Source organism: Malania oleifera, chromosome 6 (assembly GCF_029873635.1).
Source record: "Malania oleifera isolate guangnan ecotype guangnan chromosome 6, ASM2987363v1, whole genome shotgun sequence".
Classification (NCBI taxonomy): domain Eukaryota; kingdom Viridiplantae; phylum Streptophyta; class Magnoliopsida; order Santalales; family Ximeniaceae; genus Malania; species Malania oleifera.
In genome coordinates, this window is record NC_080422.1 from 11390055 (window position 1) to 11397830 (window position 7776).

Below are 7776 nucleotides of genomic sequence, written 5' to 3' on the forward strand. Positions count from 1 at the left end.
CTGCTCAGCACAAACGCCCCATGATGAGCTATTCAACAAAAATGCCCCATGATGAGCTACTCGGCACAAACGCCCCCATGAAGAGCTACTCTACACAAAGGCCCAACGAAAAGCTGCTCGGGAAAGCTAAAAGTGTAGTTGGATTGGCTCGGGTAAGCTGAAGCGCGCCCTGAACCTGGCTCGACAAGCTATAGATAAAGAAGAAACGAACAGGGTAAAAAAATTATATAAAAAAATAAAATAAAAAACCACGCAACATTATTTCGCATCAAATCATCATTCGGATTAGGCACAACTAGGCTCCACAAAGCCTAACAAGAACAACTTTCAAACGTTGGAAACGAATTTCAAAATTTGAAACTAAAAGGGGGGGGGGCAACTGATATACTGAAAATATATCACCTACCTAGAGGAGACTAGAGCATAGCATTAATGAGGGGAGTTACCGCCCAAGTCAACCGCCACGCCGAAGCAATTGACGCCCGCCTTATAATGACCAAAGCAATCCACGCCAATGGGGTAATAATAGGAGCGATTTACGCCCACACCATAACTCACCAATAAATAGTGTATCACCCTCGGGTCAAACTCTTTCACTATAAATAGAGACTCAAAGAAGAGGCTAAGGTATCTCATTCTAACCCAAATTTACTATTGCACAAAACCTCTCAAGCCAATCCCTTACTTAGGCATCAGAGAGATCCCTCGGAGTACACCCAGGATCCTCCAAGCCTTACTTATTTATCTCTTTTCAGGTGGTCGTGATCAGGGGTCGTGAAGGTCATTCGATTTTTGGTTGCAACAATGAACAATATATGTGTTTACCTCTAATCAAGATGTATTCTTTCAACAGAAGGATGTGATTAATAAGATGCGTTTAGAGTCATTATGTAAAGACCCAGAGAATTTATAGTAATTAAATAATAAGAAAAGGGCATTCGTCGACGAATCATCTTCTTGGGTTCGTCGACATGGACGCGTGTCTCGTCGACGAGAATTTACCGAGAGGCTATTTTCAGGACTTGAATTTCATTGATGAGGGCACCGTCTTCGATGACGAACCGCCTTCATGGACTCATCGACGAGGCGACGTGGCTCATTGATGAGGCCACGTGGCAAGCCACCTATAAATATGTAGGAAATGGGTTTTCAGCAAAAAATTTCTCTCATTTTCTCTCTCTAGAAAATGGGTTTCTCTCACTTCTCTCTAGATTTCTGGCTCCAATTCTCCCCGATTTGATGATCAGAAGCTACCACAGTGATCCTGGGGAGATTCTCTACAACCTAACTTGAGCGAAAATTCAATTTGAGCAGTTTGGAACCATCCTAAAATTTGGGTAAGTGTATTTTTAGGTATTTTCAATATTGCCAGTATTATTTGGGGCCTAATTTTGTATTCTATGAGAATATACTGGTGTTTTGTGGAATAAATTTGAGGTGTCATATTTTCAGGAATAGGGTATTTTGGACCCTATAATCATGGATTGAGGACCCCCAGCAAGTATCTGTTCGGAAGCCTAGGTAAATTATAATTCAAGAAATTATGAATAGGCAATCTTAGGAAATATGGGTGTATTGATTTACTGGAGAATTTGTATTTGTAAATGCAGGTTTTTAGGGTTGGTACACCGAGGGTGCGAGAGTTAGTGGAGGCCACCCTCCCAGTCAGACAAGTAAGGGACATATGCTATGCTAGAAATTTCAAAAATATTATTACTAATATATGTGTGTTTTTTGGGATATGCTCTATAGGGTATAAATTATTTTTATTATCAGAAAATAAAAATTTTACTACAGGGATTTTTGTTATTTAATTGTGTGGCATGAGTTATATTATATCAGTTCAGGATTTATACAATTTTTCAGAATATCATGATTTACGGTGTTTTTGTATAGAAACATGTTTCACTAGATTTTACAGAATTATGAATTACAGTGTATATATAAACAGATATATTTTATAGACAGATATTATACAGATAGATATTGTTTGCAGACAAATATTATACAGACAGACATTTATCAGATAGATATTTTTACGGATATTATACAAACAGATATTTCACAGTATTCACAGAATGCCATGATTTCCAAAACCATAACACTCAGACATTACAGATTATTCAGTCAGATATTTCAATTATTTTAATCAAATAATACAGTATTTCATATCAAATTTATAGTGTTATGGTTATTTTCGAATCATGATAAAATAGAAAAATAATTATATGTATTAGTATTATACAGTATCAGATCCTTGTTGAATTATTTCAGACAAATTTAGACAACAGAGCACGGTACCATTGTTATTTTAGATCAGAGTGCAACCACATATCTCAGATAGTGTGTGGGTTATCATCTACTGTGCCAGGAGAGATTGCAGTCTCCGCAAAGGTCTGGATTGAGGTGGCCGGTTTGACGAGGTAGAGACTTGTTGTCGTGCCCGGAGAGATTGTAGTGGGTCAGATTGATGATTGGTAGAGTTTCAGATTGACTTACCTGGTGGGCTAACCGGAGTTAAGTCTAACCTACGGGCCGTACAACCCTGTCATGAGGGGTCAAATCATGACAAACAAACTTCCATGGATATTTCTCAGTTATTTATATATGTACAGATTTACAGAAGAACAATAGATATATTATATTCTTATTAGTATGGATTAATAGAAACTCAGATAATACAATTGTATTTTAAGCCATGTAGGTAGGAGTTGCACAATATTTACATGATATCTCAATTCAGTCATTTTTTCCAGTAAATTATTTATGTAGACTCAATTGCCACATACTAGTAATAGCATATTTCATCTTATTGAGCATTGTCTTATCCCAGTGATTTAATATTTTTCAAATGATCTAGTTAGGCGAGCAGATCAGGCTCGCAAGTAGAGGGGGCTACATTACTACCCTGACAGTAGGGTGAGTATTATAGGGAGTTATTTTTGAGTAGTCCCTAGGTCCAGATAAGGGCATTTTGAAAATGGTTATGTATGTATATTTTGGAAAGAATTCTGACACTTTGGTATTGTATATTTTGTTATGGTTGTATGTATTCTGCTTCCAACTACTTAGGTAGTTTATTGTGTTTTGATTCCACGGTCCCTACTTGGGCCGTGATGATGGTTTGGTTTATATTAGAAGGTATCAAAGTAGTGAAATTTTATAGGAAAAAAAAAAAATGATAGGAAATTTCAGGTCATTACAGTTTGGTATCAAAGCAATGAAATTTTAGGGGAAAAAAATGATAGGAAATTTCAAGTCGTTACACATTATGTTAGAACAAAGGAATTCTTTATTATTCTTTTGGTCATTGATTTGTTTGTATAGTTTTCAAGTACAGCAATGATTCAGTTTTTGTAGGGGCTTACTGTAACAACCTGCTATTTAACTGGGTTTTTTATTTATTTATATACTATAACATTTAAAATGCTCTGATTTTTCACTAGGTTAAACCCAATCATCAACCTAAGCAACGAGAAGTAGAAATCAAATAAACATAACCATATGTAATTATATACAATACTAGAGTGCTAAAATGTTTCCCAATAAAAACATATGTGACTGTTTCCTCAGAATACCCTCAACTGGCTAAGATTATACAAAAATACTCCCAAAAATACTCACTCTAATAATAGGACAATACTGAGGCCCCCCTATCTGCAAGCTTGGTCTGCTCGCCTACCTGGATCACCTGAAAAATGTTAATGTAATTGGGATGAGCCGACGCTCAGTAAGATGAAATATGCTATTATTAGTGTGTGGCAAATGAGTACAATACTATGAAAATCTGTTTCTGTATAAACGCATATAACTGAATATGAAAATACAGTACAAGTAATAGAAACCACCACCATTTCCATGTTGTTTAACATATCTGTATTTTAAGTTAATATTCAAAATACTTCTAGTGTATATAAGTATATTCTTTGTCTCTGTAAATCTGTAAATACATAATAATAAATGCAAACTTCCCTGTGGATAATTGTGTGTCATGATTTACCCTTCATGGCATGGTTGTGCGGCCCGTAGCCTGGATCTATACTAGCTGGCCGACCAGGGTAAATCACTATACTCCCTCGGTCTGATCTGCCCTCCTCCACCCATATCTGATGGGGAGCCTGTCCATGTCAGGGCACTATACAATCGACCTACTATCACGTATTATCTGAATAGGTGGTTGCACTCTGTAAACCGTATGTAGCTACGGTACTGTGTTCTGTAATTATATGGTCCAATAGGGTCTGATACTATATAATATATCTCTATATACAACTATCTGATTTACCATGATTCTGTAATAACTGTATAAACCATGACACTGTAATAAACTGTAACTGTATCATTTGTATTTCTGAATTGAACTATAATCTGTAAGTCATGGTATTGAAAACTATATAATCATGGTACTGTAAGCTGTATAATCATGGTACTGTAAACTGTATAATCATGGTACTGTAATTACTATAAAACATATCTACTGATTGTATATTCTGTAAAAACATACCCTGAAAATACTGTAAAACTTGCTTCTGTACTATATTTATATTCTCAAGTCACACAGTAATTTATTACATAATATTCATAATTCATAATATGTACAATGTCCTACTGTAAATAATAAACTGGTAAAAATAAACATTTCATATTGAAAATCATTTTAGAACTACCTAGCATAGCATATTTCCCTTACCTGACTACTGAAAAGTCCCGGGAATACACCAAGGCTAACAAGTGGTATCAGAGCGTCGTTGCACTAGACTTAAAAGTTTTTGCAAAAAGATTGCAATGGCTCAATTTGGTGTATCTCCATTCGGAGAGGGACGATCACCTTCCAGTCCTCCATCATTTTGTGGTGTTAATTACACCATCTGGAAAACTAGAATGAGCAAATTTGTAAAATCTATGAATTGGAGGGCCTGGCAGGTGATTGATAAGGGAACTTATATGCCTATAGAAAATGATATTAATTTGATGCATGCAAATTTATATGCTATGGACATGTTATATCTTGCATTAGATTCTGATATTTTTGTTAAGTTTGTGGCATGTCGGACTGTAAAAGAAATCTGGGATGAGTTGGAAAATAAATATGGAGAGACCCAGGAAAAGGAGGTAAATCAAGAGCTAGAAATCAAAGAGGAGGTATATGATTCTCACTTTAGCTCATTTGATGATTCTTGTGATGAATGTTGTGATGTATCGTATGCTGAATCATCTATTGATAATACTGTTAGCAATGCATACAATGATTCTGGTGAAAAATACTGCAATATATTGTATGTTGAATCATCTATCAAACCTTGTGATAATATTGTAAATGATTCATGCGATGTTTATTGTGAAAAATCTTGTGATGAATCATATGTTGAAGTTAATGTTAAAAGCATGCCCTCGTATGGAGAACTAGAAAGGGCTTCATTTAAATTTCATAACTTCCTAGTTAGATTATCTAAGCAGCAAATTGTGGTGAAAAATGAAAATAAAAGATTGGCAAATCAATTAAGAGATTTGAGAAATTATCATGCCATCTTAGAAAAGAAAAAAGTTTGTGAAGATTTTGAAAATCCTCTGCTTAAAGAAAGAGATAAATGATTATTCAAGAAGTATAATTAAAACTGAAAATGACAAGAATAATCATAACGAGCGCTTCGCAGTTAAAATAAAAAATATTTTCAAAAAGGGTTCACGTTCTATTTATCAAACCCATAGTAATGCCTCAATGAGTAAAACCAGAATAAGTAAGCATAGCCTTTCACAAAAATTCAAAACTTGCTTACAACATAAAAAAAGAAAAGGGCATAGTGGGTTTAATTGTTTAGTTATAAGTGCCGGAGGCTTAGAAAAAGAAATGAAATGGATAATAATGAAAGCAAACCCTGTAGGACTTAAGGAAAAATGGATTCAAATTGAAATTATCTTCTAGTTAATCTTTCCTTAGTTTCTAGGTTTAGGGGCATGTGACGATTGTAGGTTTGGAAAGTGGTTGTTGCTTAAAAAGAAAATTATTAGCTTTACCGTAAGGGGGGGGGGGTGAATTGGGATTTTTAAACTTTAACCCCTAGGTATTCCTCCTAACAGCAATATGGTCACAACCCTATGGTCAATCTAGTGCAAGTAATATAAATATATAAAAAATAAATGAAACAATTTAATCAATCAAACAAGCACCAGAAAGCAGTAAAGAAATTGTGACACGCAAAGATGTTATCAAGGTTCGGCCAATTGCCTACATCCCCGCCTTGGCTAACACGCACAAGGATTACCATTATCACTTGCTCACTTAAATGGGTGGAGCGACACCTATACAAACCAGGTCAATTTAAGGGCTGACCTCAACCGTTACACACAATTCTTACCGGGCTGGATTACCACCCCCTTAGGCCACGCCTGGAAATACTCAGATATTACAAAAAAATGGTACAATGAAATAGTGCTTTCACGTAAAGCAAATTTGTACCCAAGTAGTGTGCTCAATCACAAACACATCAATAGCATGAATATAATATAAGCTCAGTGATGTATGTTTTTGCTCAATCAATGCTCAACACAAAATAATCAGTATGATGCTCAAGAGTATTTCAACACAAACAACAACTTGGAATTCTAAATAGGATATCTCAATAGCACATCAATATTCCAAGTAAGCTAAACAAATAATTAAACTAACTTCAAATAAATTTTCCTCAATGAAAGATGCACAATACTAGTTTGAAGAAATACTTGTTTGTTTGAAAAATCTTTGCACACCGAAAATCAAGCTATTGGACACTTGCAATGAAATGCAAATATCCTAAGCTTCCTTGGTTTAATCCCACGCTAGATTTATAATGAAGAAATCTATGGGTTAAACCTAGGCTAAAACTCCCTGAGAGAAATATATATAACAACCATACAAATAGGAGATTTTAGCACAATATAACAATTACAATAACACACGAAGAACTCTCACAATCTCAAATTTTATCAAAGGAGGCAAGTTTGAGAGTTTTTGGATAGAGAGACGATTTTCAAGATAGAGAGAGTTTTTGCTAATCACTTTTTTAATCACCCCTTAATAGAGCAATTGGACTCATATTTATAGTCAAGTAAAAAATTATTACCATTTGGGACATAATGGGCATTATTAAAAAGTCTCAAAAGATTAAAATTCAATTAGCCCGAAATAACCTTGTTTTACATCGGTTAATTTATTTTAACCGGCTGGAGTTTGGGTGGCTGAACCAAGGTTCAGTAGCCCGAACAGACACAGCAATAAAAGTGTTCTAAGCTAATTTGGTCACCCGTGTCTTAGTTTGGCAGCCTGAACAAAAGTTAGAAACATTTGTTCGTAGGTTCGGGTGCCCGATCCTAAGTTCAGTTAACCGAACTTTTGTGTTCGGTTGCCCGGGGCTGATTTGAACTATAATCCTTAGTTGCCCGAGTTGGTGAATAGTCCCTTTCAAAGGGTTTGGGCGCTCAGAGAAGATACATGCATTTATGGTTTGGTCGCCCGAGGGCTGGTCAACTTTTTGACTTTGTCTAAGTTCAGGCGCCCGAGGAGTTTTGTACTCCAAAGGTTCGGTTGCCCGACCCCTCTTAGTTTGCTTAGATATTGTCAATTTCAGCACAATTATTTCACACTCATATTTTATGCAATGTGTGTGTGAGTGTTGGAGCCTAGGGTCTTGCTATGGTCTTAGTTGAGCTCACACTATATCTTGTGTGCATGATGTGCAGGTGATAAGTATACAGACCATATCCTAGATTACTATTACAGACCTTATTACATAAATGACT